Below are 17,146 nucleotides of genomic sequence, written 5' to 3'. Positions count from 1 at the left end.
GGTAGGTAAATTGAGGACCCAGTTTGTGGGGGCAATAAGCTGACTTTGTAAAAATATACAAAAGTATGAAGGCTATTGCTTAACGCATTGTAAGCGTCCCTGAGTCTCCGGAGAAGGGCGGCATATAAATCAAATTAAAAAAAATAAATAAATACAATACATTCTTTGATTCCATTTAAATTCTAGATCAGAGGTCCCCCCCCCAACCCTGGGCAGCAGTCCACTACCAGGCCTTGAGCCTTTCAGAACAGGGCCATGGAAGTGGTGGACGAGCACGTGTGCGAGCGCATCTCCAAGGGTGAGTGCATGTGCACATCCCATTTGCACAAGCAGCGGGTGCGGGTGCCCATTGTTCGCACAAATGGAGCTGCGTGCGCATGCACTTGCCCACTGTGCATGTGCAGAACCATCCACTCTGTCCCTTGGTGGTCTGCAAAGCCGAAAAGATTGTGGAACTCTCTTCTAGACCATCATTTCCCAACCAAGTGTGTCGACTTCAATTCCCAGAATTCTTATCAATGGCCATTCTGGCTGTGGAATTCTGGGATTTGAAGTTCTCACACTTGGAAATGACCAGGGTTGGAAAACAGTTGTTCTAGATGACCATTGAAAAATTAATCTCCCAGCTTTAAGTGAAAAGATAAATTTTAAGGAGCAATCTGAAGAGAGGAATGGTGCTGCACACATTTTCCAGAAGAAATTTCTAGGCCCAAGGAAATATAAAAGAAATGAGGCATGGCCATTTTTTAAAAAGGCTTTTGAATGGAACAGCATGGTGACTTTAGAGGAAATAAAATTGCAGGCATTTCAGAAAATAGGCAACCGGGATTGAAACATTTCAAAGATTACACTAAGTAGCTTGTATTGGATGTGGAAAAGATGGCAATCCAAATAAGGATTGGCTCCCCTAACCACATCACTGCAAATGTAAACACTTTGTTTACTTAACACAACAATCGCTAATCAATCACTTTCTACTGTCAAGGAAAGTATAAATCAAAGACAGATTATTAAAAGTTGATTCAAGCTTTGGGCAAGAAAAGCTAACAAAACACACCAAAAAGGAATGTTGCAAAGTTAAATTTTCTTTATATGAATGAGAACAGCCTCAGAAGAAATTGATACAAACATATACCACAACATCATGTTATTCCCTTCAAGGATAAGCAGTGCAATGCAAAGTATAAAAAAGGAGTAAGAAATAGTATGCCAAATAAAATAAAGACATAAAACTAAGAAAAGGAGAAATAACTAAATTCAGATACTATTCACTATTATCTCTCCATTCTTTCTGTCTTGGTTTGCCCATATCCATATATTGCTTCCTACAACGCCTTTGTTTTTTTTAACTTTTCCCCCTAAATCTCCACCCTTTCACTCTTCATATATGTTTTACTATTCAATCCTTTTCCAATTTTCCACAATAACCAGGTCAATGTATTTCTTTCAAATCTCCTGTTCTTGTATCCACTGATTCATTCTCAACTCTATCCTTCTTTGTTTTACTACACCTCTTCTTAAATACTCCATTCCCACCACTTTCAACTATTTTTTTGGTTTCTTCTGAACTTCTAACTCACTTCCAAATGCTAAAGTAGGCCAAAACACAGCCTTTTTCTGTGAAATTCATGTTACCCACCCCTTTCATTCCAGCATTTGTATCTCTATCTATTTCCACAACTTTTTACCAAAGTACAAATATTTATTTACTTGCTGTAGCTTTTATCCTATAGGTCTAGCTATATCTATATATCTACAGCCATCTGTTTTGTAATTACTTATCCAGTTTCTGATTGATTGATTGATTTGAATTGATATAGCCATCCATCTCAGATACATACAGTATCTGAGTGGCTCATATAATTAAAAACAATAAACAATTATAAGTAAACAACTAAAATAAAAACCGTTCAAAACCAATTAAAACAATACAGAACCATAAAACTTAATTTGTGGGGGAGTGATCCATACAATTGCTAACAATACAACCATCTGACAGGCTCTATTGGATCTCCAGACATGACGACAAAACTATGTCTTCATGGCCTTCTGAAAAGCCAGCAGAGCTGAAGCCGATTCAACTAAGGTTGGGCAGCACAAAATGCTGTTCCAGAAGATGGGTGCTGCAGCAGAAGAGATTTCTCCTCCTCATACACATCCACCTTGGTTTTTCATACATTTGCTTAGTTCAAATATCCTTAAATGCTATTATGCACACTCCTGCAAAACACTCTATATTCACATTATTCCTTCTCACATTCATATATTTCTCAATGACCTGCTGAAGAGTTTAGAGAGTCCTAGAGCATAAAGCCACACTAATTCCATTTTAATCATTGTCTCACATCCTTTCAATCAGAATTCTGTCACACACGTTCCCGAGCACACTTAACAAAGCAATCTCCATCACTTTTTGCATTTACTCTTCCTATTTTTCCCTGTATATATAAGGGTATATTAATGTCCATCCCATTCTCAGAGATGGATGCAGTCTTCACAGGGCATGAAGTATTCCCTACTAACAGTAAGGACCATACCAGTCTGTTGTGGCAAATTGCAGCAGTATGCTAGAGGCACAACTGAAGTTCAATTTTATACCAAGAATGTTTGTGCTCTTGTATGCCAGCTAGAGGTGAGCATTTAGATTAGAATTTTCAAAATTGATATTTGTTATTTTGAAAGACATAATATCTGTAAATGGGTTTTCATCAAGATCAATGTATTTGTTGCACACCAATTTTTGATATTATAATTTCACATTTGGAGCCTCGAGTCCATGGGATACTGCACCTGTCATTATCTGGATTATGCATCTTGATCCCAGTGCAGAGCAAATTAGTCATGCCTGATGAAATAAGAGGGATTTGAATAGAAAAAACATTAACTTAGATTAGGATGTTTAAAATCCTCTGGTACAGATGGTGAAAGAATTCCTCTATCATTTGTACTCAGGCCTCTGAATGGCAGTCCCCTTATCCAAAGCCTGTTCATTTGCCAAGATTTTTACACCATCTCCATCACTTTCCATCTTAAACACAGAGTTACACTGTGCAAAGACTGAAAGAGTGGTTTCAGATGAAGTCAAGGAAAATTGCAAACATTGCATTCATCTATTATGTTTATAATATTTACTTGTTCATAAGTATACTGGTTTTAGTAGGACACATTTCCAAATAATTTGGAATGCAATGATCATTTTCATAAAATTATTGGTTTGCATGAATTAATTTAACCACAGAATTTGAATGTCACTTACTAATAAATTTGCTTATTGCGCAATTAATATATTTGGATTTTACTGTGCAGGGTGTGTTAACTTTATATTAATGTTTCATTTCCTTCCAAGCATCCAGCGTTTTCAACAGGTGCACATACATCCTCTTGAGAAAGAGCTAGGTTATGCTGGGTAAAAATGCCATTTATTTTTGTTTTTATTTTTTTTTAAGAGTCACTAGCATATTAGATTACTCCAGTGATCTCATCCCTCCACATTCCACATGCCATTGCTTGTCTAAACAACAAGACTCCTTTAACTAGGTTTCCATCACAACAGCAGAAGCATTATCCTCTTCCCAAAGTACAAGAAGGAATTCATTTCTCTTCGTATCGAGATTAGAATCAAAAGTTACTGCTGTTTCCAGAAACCAAGATCTGACTCGCTGGGGCTTTCTTTAACTCCAAATTGCTTCCGCCCTTTGCTTTTCAAGGCAAGGCATGGCTTAGCATGAAGCATTCTGTAATGACTGAGGCACCTGGCCCCATATTTGTCATTCTCTTGAGGTCATCAGCCAGCTGTCTGTCCTCTCAACACTCAGCTTTGCCAAAACAGCCAGCGCATTTTCTGCTGTGCTCAGGTTTCCAGGTCCGAAATCCTCCAGATAGAGCAAATCAATCATCCCTCCACAGAAATAACTGCAAGTAAGCATTTTCGTATCCTTGAGCAACAGCTCTGGCTGGCAAGGACACTGCACTCAGCCTTGAGCCAGGATCCATACAACACACTTGCGCTGCATGGGGGGATACATTATACTTGACAACCACAGAGCTGTGGCTACATTTAGGCCATGACTAAATCAGGCTTTGCATGCACTTTAACTTGGGGGAGAGGGGAGAGAGAGAGAGAATGTAATTAAACGTGAGGGACACTTCTTAATTTCCATTAACCCCCTCTTGGCTGTTTGCCCGTATACAACTGGAAACTGAAGGCCTGGATTTCTCATCACACCGGTAGTGCTTTTGCTACCCTACAAGCCATTGTCTGTTTAATGGAACACTCGAGAATATGAGCAGTCACAGAGAGACAAAAAGACATTTGCATTCAACATTTTTCAAGCAATCTTACTAATGTTACTGAGAACAGAATGGAAAACAGGATTGCAGGGAATTTTAGTTTGAATCCTGTTTAATTGACTGACTGGATTTGTTTTGTTTTTATTGATTTGAAAGATAAATATGACACTGAAATGGATTTGATTTATTGTTCATGTAATGTTAGAATCAGAATATGGAGTCCTAAGTCAAATCAGCCCACCATCTTTCAATTTTTACATACTTCGTACAGTCGTTTTGAAACAGCCCCTGCACTTGCAGCTTAATCTCCTTAAGAGCAGCAACAGAACACTATTAATGATCATAAGTAGCAGTATCCAGAAAAAAGGTAATAGAGGTAGTCCTCAACGTACAACCACAATTGAGCCCAACATTTATGTTGCTAAGTGAGAAATTTGTTAAGTGGGTTTTGCCCCATTGTATGACTTTTCTTGCCAATTTGTTAAGGGAATCACTGCAGTTGTTAAGTTGGTGCCATGATTGTTAAATGAATCTGGCTTCCCCATTGATTTTGCTTGTTAGAAGGTCGCAAAAGGGACTCACGTGACTCCAGGACACTGCAACCGTCATAAATGTGAGTCAGTTGTCAAGCATCCAAATGTAAATCATGTGACCACGGGGATGTTGCCATAAATGGTCATAAGTCACTTTTTTCAGTGCTGTTGTAATTTTGAACGGTCACTAAGAAAACTATTGTAAATCGAGGACTACCTGTATTTAAGAACTATAGTCCATAATGCAATGCCTTATTTCCTCCAAAGGCAGAATGCAACACTGTTATCTGCGCATAAACTTTACGTTTATGAAACATCCCACTTGAAAGAAATGGGCCAGTTCTAATTTCTCAGCAAGATGCTTTAGAATTTCATAGTATAGGTAAGTCCTTGACTTACAACCATAACGGAGCCTGCCCACTAAGGTCGAAAGTCACAAGGGTCATTAAGCTAAGTGTCCACATGATTGCCTTGCTTAATGATCCCCATCCCTGCTCTGCATGATGTAATTTCAGCCACCATGCAGATCATTAAGCAAAGCATGGGGTGCCTCTAAGATGGAAGAGGTCCTGAGAGGCCTAGTGCAGGCCCAGGCCAGCCTGCCCTGGGTATCACAAGGTCTCCCCCACCTCAAGGCACCCTGTGCTTCACTTTCCACCCTTTGGGATATCCACACGCTTTGGGCCTGCTTCCCACCCCACCAGGTCCCACATCCTCCTCGCCACACATCACTCACTTTCTGTAGAACTCTGGAGCTCGCATTGTGGAAGGAAAGCAGGCAGCTCCGTCCCTTGGCACCACTATAAAGCCACATGGTGCTGCCCCAGAAATGGGCAACATTTTCAGAGTGGCCACACATTGCGGCTGCTCTAAAAATGATGCTGAGGAGAAAAACAGCCTGCTCTCCTTCCCCAACACAAGCTTCAGAGCTCAGGAGTTCTACAGAAGGTAAATGAGCGATTATGACAGAAGAGGGGGATGAAGAGGAGGGTGTGGGATCTAGCTGACTGGGAAAGCAGACTCAAGGTCTGTGGGGACCCAATGGGGTGAGATGGGGGGAATTTAAGTAGTGGGGTGCTGCAGTGTCCCTGCGCCAGTCATAAGGATTAATTCACCCAAATGTTGTTTCCATAATCACAGGGTTATAGAGCAGCCGTAACCTGAACCCGGGATGTAAGCAGCTTTTCAGGGGCCTGTTGTAACTTTGAATGGTTGCTAAGCAACCAGTAGTTGGTCAAGGACTACATATACTTTATTAAATTAGAAAGAAGTTAGCTGGAAACCAAGGAATGTTTGTCAGCAGACATATTGTTGATGCCAAATGCTTATCTTATCTCATATTATGAAGATAAGCGTTAAAATAATCAAGAAGCTAGGAAGTGATCAAAGAGATTTCAGGATGATACATGGAGCTCTAGACATGATCTTTCTCAACAATACCAAACAGCACATTTGTATGTTTGAATCTGACCAGAGCTACTTGATTCCTACTACTTGTTAAGTGGACACTTGATACAAAATTTCCCTACAAATCTGAGTTTGGCACTACTTAAGCATGGTACATTTGACAGTTGTCTAGATTATCTGTTCTTTAATCTTGCCCCAACTGCATATGCTGCATACCAAAAGCTAATTACTCATTTATGAATTTAACATGGGTGATATTATTTTACAGGTCTATTTAAATATATGAGCCAGATCTCACAGCTTGCAACACTCCAAACTAAATAGTCAAAAAGTAAAATCTGTTAAAAGGGGATCTGTAGTGGGTAGTGGAAAGAAAATATAACAGCTCAGTGTTCCCTGTTATCAACGCACTAGCTTCTATTGGGCCAAACAGTGCTCTGTTTTTGCTATTTGTTACCAAAAAAATATGTATGTAGCCCATTCCATTTTATTATCCCCTTCATTATACTATGATGAATTGCAAGAAAATGCAGTTTAAAAACAGAGGAGAAAAGCAGAGACAATGAAAAGGCTTAGCTTCTTACAATAAAAATAAGAAGATCTTTACTGAGAAATATTGAATTCGGATCAATGCTGCAAATATAACACTGAGCAGCAAATGCAATTTCCTGAAATGGCAGGCGTCATTAAGATGGAAAGCTGTGGATCTTTATTTGCAATGTTTCACTTGGGAAAGAAAAGATAAGGAAATGATATTACAAAAGTAGAAGAAAGGCTCTTGTTCCATTTTTTACCCGCCAGTGACTTTCACACACCAATCAATTACAGTCGCTTATTTCAGCTGTCTTGCGCTTTTTGCCCACGAAATAGGTTAAGTTTACGGTCATCAATCAATGCTGACAGTCCTTTCTACAAATTTATGTACCCAAGACATAATAACAAAAAGGATATCACATCAATTGATTGTATCTGAAGCAGGCAAAAACTTTTTGGACATGAAATTTCAACAATATGTGTAAAAAAAAAATGAGCCCAGAGAAATATTCTGAATGTAATTTCTCTGTTCTTGTAACACAAGTATGAAGTATCGTTAGATACAGTAGCTTCAACAACAATGCCTTACTTTAAGGTCCTTGGAAATAGAGTGAATGTATATGTTTGTACATTTATATATTTAAATTTATGTAGCTGGTGCACACCAGCTGTGTGACACTAGTAGATAACAACAGATTAAAAGACTGTATAAAATAAATATTTCCCCCCTATTCCCCAAAGCAATAGATAAAACGATTCAAACCAATAATTCCCTCCAAAGCAAATCTAATAAACTAAGAACAGCCCACAGACTCCAGCTAATTCTTCTGGACTCCCATGCCTAGAAGCATATCCAGGTTTTAAAGCTCTGAGACGGCCAGCAAGGTTGGGGTAAAACTAATCTGGGGAGGCATGATGTTTCAAACAGCTGGTCTGCTTTCAAGATCCTTCTGAATCAGACTGTAAACACAAAAAGTCAAATACTTTTTTGAGGACTTTTTTTAACTGATTGGCTGCTTTTATTTTAAAGCTATAATTTTTCTAGGTTTCACTTACTATCTGATATGAAAATAATGTTGTTAGGATACCACACAGACCTATTCAATTAAAAAAATAAACCCTAACATTTTTCACTGTTCATAGAAGTCTACTTGGTTCAGCCTTCTTTACAAAGTATTCCGATTTATATTGGGACTAGCAGAATTCACTCCGATTTCACTATCTACTTGGCTGGTTCAATCTGGCAGGGCTGGCACAGTCTGGGTTCCATCGATTAAACCATGCCAACTGTGGGGACCCTGAAGCATGCCCTCTCTGTAGCAGCACCTACCATCTTGAAATGAGATTACCCCCAAAATTCAAAGCTCCCATCCTATTGGTGTTTTGAGATGTCTTTCTTCTTTTTTTATTCCACCATGGATTTGTTTCTTTGCCAGTTTTGTTTTTTTGTGTGGTGCTTTTGTGTTTCTTATTTGTTTTTAAATGTTTTAACAGCTATGTGAATGTCATATATAAGTAAATAAATGAAAATCTCTGTCAATGAATGAGTCAAGCTAGATAATGAGCTTTGCCAGTCTGCAAAAGAATAATATGTCTAATACAAAACAGGTTCCATGTGTATCCATTCCTGGATACGATACTGTACCTAATGATCATTTTAATAAGAGCAAAAATTCCAACTTTTGTAACCTTCAAGTGATATTGTTGGCAATAGATCTGAGGATGCTGATAATCTCTTCCAGCTCTTTAAACATGGTAATTTAGGAAACAGAGAAAATGGGCTAAAATTCTCATGATTCTGATAAATGTCATATGCCTATTTCTTATCTACCTAAAGGAAAATAATACATTCCTTATGACTGAAGACTTTTCTCCTTGAAGATCAAGGAATTGAAACTGCGACAAGACAATTTGGCATAAAATGATTTTTCAGTAATACATGACCATGAGATTTCACAAGGAAAGGCACATGTATCCTTAGGAAAAAGAGACATGCAAGAGATATCTTTGCAGAGAGGGGACGCAGAGGTTAACTTGGCTGAAAGCTACACTTGGTGAGAACTGTACTCCAACAATAAGAGGAAGAAGTCAATGCAAGAATTATTATTGCATTTACATTCATAATGAATCTATACTAAATACAGTTTATTTGTTTGTAAAATGTATTGACCATCCATCTTATCAGAGAGTATTATTACTCAATTACCTTATATTTAATTGTTGCTTCTGTTATATTAAATTTTATAACCTAGCAGTACATTCTGGAAGCTTCTGGTTGCAATACACAATTTTGAGGGACATAAGGTGCTCTGAAGTGTTAGAGTGAGTTTATGTTATAGAAGGCACCCAAATGTAGACCCAGCTGTTTTTGTACAGTTTAAAAACCTATTCAGTAGTGGCGTCTTCCCAATATTCTATTCTACAACTCTTAAATTCCCATCTCATTCATCTGCTGTAGCCCAGCAGATTTTTTAATGATACCAATTTAGGGTAAAGGTTTAAATATTTTGAAGTACACAACATGTCTTTCTAGATTGCTCGCTGTAAGCTTTCAGAAGACATAGAAACTCTGCATTAAACACTAGGTGGTAGGAGGATCTGTCTCTTTAGGGCCACTTGCAAACAGAGAAGAGATGGGATTTAAGGTAGAACCTGTGTAAATGGGAGGATTAAAGGAGGCCAAAGCCACAAGGAAGTGCTATTTTAATGCTCAGCATCGTTTCTTGGGATTTTTTGCTTGCCGATTTTGTTTTAAGAGTAAAAGTGTAGACAGTGACTAAGTAAAAGTAAAAGTATGGGCAGTGAATAAGTATAAGAGTGGACAGTGGATAAGAATTGCCTGGATTAAAAATTAAGAATGTCTTCACAACCAACTTTGCTTTTCACTGCCCACAGCTCTGAAAAATAGTGACCGTCTACACTTGGTTCCCAAAGGCACAATGGCTATATTTCACAATGTGTTCCATTGCAATTTAGGACTTATTTTATTATGGGCAGACAGTGCTTGATGCAAGGCTTAAGACTGTTTTCTCAATAATTCATATATGTAACTGTTCTCTTTCAGGAAGTCCTATTATCCTATCATCCCATCTACAATATCCAATATTTCATCCAACTACAATATGGGGCTGGAAAACCGAACTCATTTTCTCCAGCTGAAGCAGTGTATGAAAATGTCATAGAATCATAAGAAACCGTCCTATATCAAGTCAAAGCATGATTCATTTAAGTCTGGATGACAAACCCAGGACTCTCTATCCTCTGTGAATTAATTTTAATTGCTGAGAAATCTCAGCAAAGATATATTGGCTTGAAATTCTGAAAGTTGGAGATTTCCCAGTTTGGAAAGATATGTTAATGCAATTACTGGTAGGTAACTGTCTAGATCTTCAGGCAGGGGTCCTCTTCCAATCCTACTTGGCTGAAGAAATCAAGGGTGAAAGAACTTGGAACTTTCTGCATGCAAAGAGTATACTGTACCACCGTGTTATGATCATTGAGCAATCAGCGCCTGAGGTACAAAAATTCTCTCCTCTTTATTTCTTTCTTTTTCTTTCTTTTATTAGATTTATATACCGCCCTACTCCCAAAGGACTCAGGGCGGTGAACAGGCACAAAAATAAAATACATAAATACAAAAATTTAAAAGCAAAAATAAAACCAGATTAAACAATTTAGCCCGAGACAAATTTAAAACATCCCAATAATTTAAAAACAGATTTAAAATCTGAATGCTTTATTACAGGGGTGTCAAACTCAAGGCCCGGGGATTAGATCCAGCCCACAGGGTGCTTAGATCTGGCCTGTGGGATCACCCTGAAAACAGCAAAGGACCGGCCCACGGTGCCTCTGCCAGCAAAAATGGAGCTTGGAAGGGCCGTACATGGCCTGCCCGGACTCCGTTTTTGGCTGTGATGGCCTCCTGCAGCCCTCTGCCAGCAAAAACAGAGCCCAGGAACCTCCCCAAGCTCCTTTTTCGCTGGCAGAGGGCTGCAGGAGGTCTCAACAGGTGATATTGAGCTGGCCAAGCCCATCTTGAGTATGTTCACCCTGGGCACCCACCCACCCCGGGCATGCCTCCCCAGCCCCCTAGGTCAAACATAACCCTGAAGCGGCCCTCAATGATATCAAGTTTGACACCCCTGCTCTATTATGTGGGTTTTTATAGCAGTAGCAGCAACACCCCACACATCCTCCCCCCCCCCCAGGTAGCCAGCTAGCCATGTAATCTATAACATGCAGAGGAAAACTTCAGAGCAAATCTTCAGAGCATTACCTTGTGAAGTGCTGAAGCAGCTGCTTGGGCAAACTCTAAAGCTCCTCTAGATAGCCTGATAGGAACATAAAGGGCCTACTCCCAATTTGCCATGTATTCTGGTCCCTAAAGCAGTTGTATTTTATTAGTTGGGTATGGTGTGGTTTAGTCCCAGCTTCCCAACAGTTACTGATACTGATTAGTGTTGAACATTAGTGACTAGCTCAAGTCACCCAGAGAGCTTTCAAAGCTAAGAGGGGATTAGAATGTAGGTCTTCCTGATGCCAGTCCAGCAGCTCATCTTCTACAGCAGACTGGCATTCAGAATGACAGAGTTGAAAGGAACCTTGGAGGTCTTCTAGTCCAACCCTCTGCTCAGGCAGGAGACTCTATACCATTTCAGACAAATGGTTGTCCAATCTCTTCTTAAAAACTTCCAGTGTTGAAGCATTCCAACTTCTGGACTAATTAACTGTTCTGCCAGGAAACTTCTCCTTAGTTCTAAGTTGCTTCTCTCCTTGATTAATTTCCACCTATTGCTTCTTGTCCTGCCCTCAGGTCCTTTGGATAATATGTTGATCCCCTCCTCCCTGTGACAACTCCTGAGATATTGGAACACCTGTTATCATGTCACCAGTAGTCCTTCTTTTCATTAAACTAGACATGCCTAATTCCAGCAACCATTCTTTATATGTTTTAGCCTTCAGTCCCCTAATCATCTTTGTTACTCTTCTCTGCACTCTTTCTAGAGTCTCAACATCTTTTTTGTAGTGATCAAAGCTGGATGCAGTCTTCCAAGTGTGATCTTACTAAGGTATTATAACATCGTATTAACATTCATAAATGAAGATCACAATATTTGAACAAATATATGAAAAGATGAAATATGAGCTGGCAGATTACAAGATAGAGGAGAAAGGAACAGAGAAATTCTAGCACAAAGAAACGTATTTTGCAATTAAGCAAGATTTATATGGGAGACATATAGGAACTGTCAACCTAAGGGTCTCACAGGTAAATTGTATGGCTGGAAAATATTTAGATATGGGTAATACATTTACAGTTATTTTTCAACCACTACACAGAAATAAAGTAGGGTAACAGAAGAAAGCTAATGTATCTTTTAAAACAATCTACTGAAACGAAGGGGTGCTTGGGCTTTATTCTGGCTCCTTTCAAAACTCACAAATTTGACAGATCTAATTCTTTATCCATGCAGTAAGTTAACTGTCTTATGGCTATGGAAGGGAAAACAGACTAGCTTTAAAAAAATCACTGCATTTCTTAAATGGAAAACCAAATGAGTCCTGCTCCAAAACATAATCCTGTAATTTATGATTTAATAAGCATTTTATTAGTAGTTGCTCGTTGTTTTAGAAAACTGTCACAAATCCAAGCCCCTTGGAAAAATACAAATTGGAAACATTTTTACAGCAAATTCTAATCAATTGTTTTCACATTGACTTTTCTCATAAATGTTTATTTTATGAAATCCAACTTTTTTTAATATTTATATTTTTTCTTTTTATATTGTTAAAAACCCAATTCTTACTTAATTACTATAAAGAAATTAAATAAGATACATACTGTAAATTGAAAAGAAAGTTTAGTTCTGATTAATCATGCTGTACTCTTTCTTACATCTGTCATTCACAAAATGGGGTCTTTCAAATGTAATAAACTATAACTGGCATTGTTGCCAGCCACTTCTAATGAGATAATCCAACACATTTGGAGAACAGTGACATAACAAACATGAAAAAAAGACAAACAGTACATCTGGTTAGAATGGAAAATGGAAGATCTGGTTAGAAAATAAGATCAGCATGCTTAGAACATATGCAAGCAAGCTAGATCAGATGAAAGATAAAAAGCTGAAGAACAAGAATACCAAAAATCAAGAAATATCACTGAAAAATGAGGGAGATCAAGGAAGTACTGAAAATAATAAAGCAGCAAATAACAGCTATAGCCAAGAAAATCAATAGGCAGGCAGCGACATAATTCTAAACAGGGTGAAAGGAGTAGAAAGGGAAGAATTTCCATCAAAAGCACCAAATGTATCAATACAGACACTGATTTATCTGACTGGTTATGTTTTCTTTATTATGTTAAAAACAGAAGTACTTTTACTGTATCGATTTTATAATTATTTATATTAACTGCAATTTTTATTTGCTGCTTCAGACTTTGTCCTCTTTCTTGTTTAAATTAGTCAGTGCTAATTGACTAATACTATTGACTGACTGAAAATGAAATTCTCAACTCATAATAGGGTATAAATTGGAATAGAATGGACGTTGGTCTTACCCGATATGTCCTTTCTCTATGAGGAAGAAACGGCAGTCACGACTGGGAGGTACTCACTCTTATAGCACAGGACCGAGTCTGCAACATCTGAATAACTCCGCCCTCTGCCTCTGTTATCCAGTGTTTCGGCGAGGACAAGGATGCAGACTAATGTGTCTTCCAGAAATCAGAAACAGTTAGAAAACCACCCACCCCAACAGACCAGGCCGCTCCCCGAGGGTGGGGGTGACTGCCGTTTCTTCCTCATAGAGAAAGGACGTATCAGGTAAGACCAACGTCCATTCTCCTAGTCGTAAGAAACGGCAGTCACGACTGGGACATACCACAGCTGCTTGTCCCGTGGGCAGGAAGGAGAGAGGCCGAGGATCCTCAAACAGTGTGGATGGCTTGCAGGACGTGTCGGCCAAAAGCCGCATCCGACGAAGCAAAAGAGTCCACCCGGTAATGTTGGATGAACGGCGTAAGACTGGTCCAGGTGGCCGCTCTGCAGACTTCCTCCAAGGAGGCCTGAGTCGACCAGGCAGCTGAAGTAGCGGCGCTTCTAGTTGAGTGAGCGGTAATACCGCGTGGGACTGGTAAAGACTGCTGGTGGTATGCGGTGGAGATCGTAGCCCGAATCCAGCGGCCCAAAGTGGGAGCCATAGCCTTGGCGCCTATCAATGTTGGCTGATAGGAAATAAATAAGGACTCCATCTTCCAGAGCGCTGCCGTACGGGAGATGTAGACCTTTAGTGCTTGACAGACGTCCAAAGTGTGCCAGGATCATTCCAAGTGGTGCATAGGAGAAGGACAAAAATTAGGCAGAACTAATTCCTGCAAACGATGGAATAGAGAATTTACCTTCGGAATGATGCCGGATCCAGGCGGAGAACTACCCGGTCAGGGTAAAACACGCACAGATCCTGGCGAATGGACAGGGCGGCGAGCTCCGAAATGTGGCGTGCGGACGTAATTGCAACCAAAAAAGCCACTTTGAAAGACAAAAAACAAAGAGAAACGAGACGTAGAGGTTCAAAGGGAGACAACATCAGCGCTGAAAGCACTTTGTTAAGGTCCCATGATGGGAAGCGATGGACGGCAGGGGGATGGAGATTTGAGGCCCTGCGGAGAAATTGTTGCACAGCTGGATGCTTTGACACCGTCGTGGGGGAGCCACAAGTGAGAACCGAAGAGATGGCCATCACCTGGTGTCGAAGAGTATTGGGGGCCAATCCCAAATCGAAACCCTCCTGAAGGAAACGTAAAACATGGAGAATGGAAGCTGACAAGGGATGAATTGATGAACGGCGGCACCATGAAACAAAAGAAGCCCAGGTCGCATTGTAGATCCTATTGGTGGAATCCCGGCGAGAGGCCTGAATAGTGGAGATGACCCCGTCAGGAACGTTAGCTCTCTTCAGCAACTGCCACTCAATCTCCAAACGTTCAAGTGATACCACGAGGGATCCGGGTGTTGGAGATTCCCCTGGACGAGACGGACCTGAGCGTCGGGAAAGGTCCAATGGGGGGCTACAGACAGGGACAGTAAGTCCGCATACCAATGTCTCCGAGGCCAGCGAGGGGCTACGAAGATGAGCTCTGCCCGCTCCTCCAATAGTTTCCGGAGTACCCTGGGAATCAAGGGGAAAGGGGGGAAAGCATATAAAAGGCCAGAGGGCCAAGGGGTGCGCAGTGTATCCGTGGCTTCCGCCCTGGGATCCAGGTACCTGGAGTAAAACCTTGGGACCCGATGGTTGGCCGCCGAGGCAAAGAAGTCGACCGTTGGAAGGCCGAAACGAGAGACAATCTCCTGGAAGAGGTCGGCTGGGAGGCTCCACTCCGTGTTGTCCAGACGATGGCGGCTGAGGGCATCCGCCTGAGAGTTGTCATTCCCTGAGATGTGGTCTGCGCGAAGTGAGCTGAGATGAGCCTTGGCCCAAAGACCCAACAACCTAGCCTCCCCCATTAGGCTACGAGAATGGGTGCCTCCCATCTTGTTGACATGGGCCTTAGCCGTCACGTTGTCCATGAGGACAAGAACATCGCGATGACGTACAGTGTCCTCAAAATGGAGGAGGGCAAAACGGATGGCCTGCAACTCCAACAAATTGATACTGAGACATCAATCAGAGAGGACCACTGACCTTGCGCTAGCTGATGACCCAAGTGAGCGCCCCAGCCCGAGAGGCTGGCATCCGTGGTGAGAAGCAATCTCATTGGTTCTTGGAAGGGAGAGGGTCGCGCTAAAGCCGGGGATGTCCACCAGCGGAGGGAATTGACCAGCTCGGGGGGAAGGGCGACTGTGTTCCGGTCTGTGTTGGATCCCGCCCTCTGGTGAGGCAGCAGGAACCATTGTAACTCCCTGCTGTGAAGGCGAGACCAAGGAACAATGCCAAAGGTTGACACCATTTTACCTAGAAGACAGGAGAGGCCGAGGACTGAAGAAAGGTGATCTGTAACGCACCGTTGTGCGAGAGAGCGGAGACTAGCCTGGCAGTCCGGTGACAAGGATACTGTGGAAGCTACCGTATAAATAACAGCCCCTAGGTGTTGGAGATGGGTAGTAGGCGTCAGATGACTCTTAGCCCAATTGATGGAGAACCCATGGCATTCGAGACAATGGGTAGTGGTAGACACATCCTGAAGGGCCGAGCGGAGGGTGGTGGACTGGATGAGAATATCATCTAAATAAAATTGAAATCTAATAGGGAGGGCGCGAATATGGACGATAAGAGCTGCCATAATCTTAGTAAAAATGTGGGGGGTGGAGGAAAGACCAAAGGGAAGGGCTGAGTACTGATAGTGAGCCCCACTGTAATGGAAATGAAGATACTGACAGCAGGAAGGGTGAATGGGGACATGTAAGTAGGCTTCCGTCAGGTTAATGGAGGATAGAAAATCCCCCGGTCTAACGGACTCGAGGATAGAGTGGAGGGTATGCATCTTGAACCAGCGGTATCTTACATACCGGTTCAAGGCTTTGAGATCTAAAATAGGTCTCCACCCGCCTGAGGACTTCCTTATGAGAAACAACCGGGAATAAAACCCTGTGCCACGCTGGTCGGGGGGCACAGATTCAACTGCCTGAATAGAGACCAGGTGTCGAATGGCTGACGCTACCAAAACCCTTTTTGAAGGATCCCTGGAGACAGGACAGGTAAGGAAGACTGTCGGAGGGGGGGAAAGGAACTCGATAGAAAGGCCGTGCCGAATAGTATCCCTGACCCACCCATCAGACGTGGAAAGGTCCCATTGTCCGGCAAAAAGTGCCAGACGTCCCCCAATAGGAGGGCTGGAAGTGGAATTATCTGGCCCTATGGAAGGACTTGCCTCTGCCACCCCGAAAGGAACATTTGGTGGAAAAACGGTTCCCTTGTCTGACCTGAGAGTCTTGTCCTTGAGGTCTGGCCGGAAAGGCTCGTTGGTAGCGGGATTGATACGAGGTGGCATCTGAGGTCCGAAAGGACTGGGGCCGTGAATACGGAGAATAACGAGAATCACTCCGACGGGAGACGGAAGGGAGAATTTTCCAGCGATCCCTGGTCTCGATGAGCAGAGGTTCTAGTGGTGCCCCGAAGAGAAATTCCGGGGAATAGGGAGATGAAGCTAGTTGCCACTTGCTGCGGGCATCCGCTTGCCAATGGCGGAGCCACAAGAGCCGGCGCGAAGTGATGTTGGATCCGATGGTCTTTGCCGCAAAACGGGTGGATTTTAGGGTGGCATCTGCCGAATATTCCAGAGCCGCGGCAATCTTATTTAGATCTTGATGAGTCCGAGAATCCGAAAGAGGGAGCCGGTCCTGAAGCTGCTTGAGCCACAACAGGGAGGCTCGATTGAA

The 17,146-nt window shown here is 41.7% G+C and overlaps 2 protein-coding genes across 3 annotated transcripts in view; one reads left to right on the top strand and one right to left on the bottom strand.

Annotated features, from left to right (window-relative positions):
• Positions 1-10,405, top strand: part of TRMT5 (tRNA methyltransferase 5) — a 29,221-nt gene extending 18,816 nt beyond the window's left edge. The window contains exon 6 of one of the 2 annotated variants that reach the window (XM_087871488.1): positions 9,829-10,405. The gene's annotated coding sequence lies outside the window, so the exon portion shown is untranslated. The remainder of the gene's footprint in view (positions 1-9,828) is intronic. The other variant, XM_034433537.3, reaches the window with a different exon arrangement.
• The window catches only part of MNAT1 (MNAT1 component of CDK activating kinase), a 118,976-nt gene that overhangs the window by 5,921 nt on the left and 95,909 nt on the right, over positions 1-17,146 (bottom strand). The window lies entirely within an intron of this gene.

This window comes from Pantherophis guttatus, chromosome 1 (assembly GCF_059756535.1).
Source record: "Pantherophis guttatus breed Tessera chromosome 1, ASM5975653v1, whole genome shotgun sequence".
Classification (NCBI taxonomy): domain Eukaryota; kingdom Metazoa; phylum Chordata; class Lepidosauria; order Squamata; family Colubridae; genus Pantherophis; species Pantherophis guttatus.
Note: the sequence above shows the minus strand (reverse complement) of the source record. Positions and strands in the feature narration are given on the sequence as shown.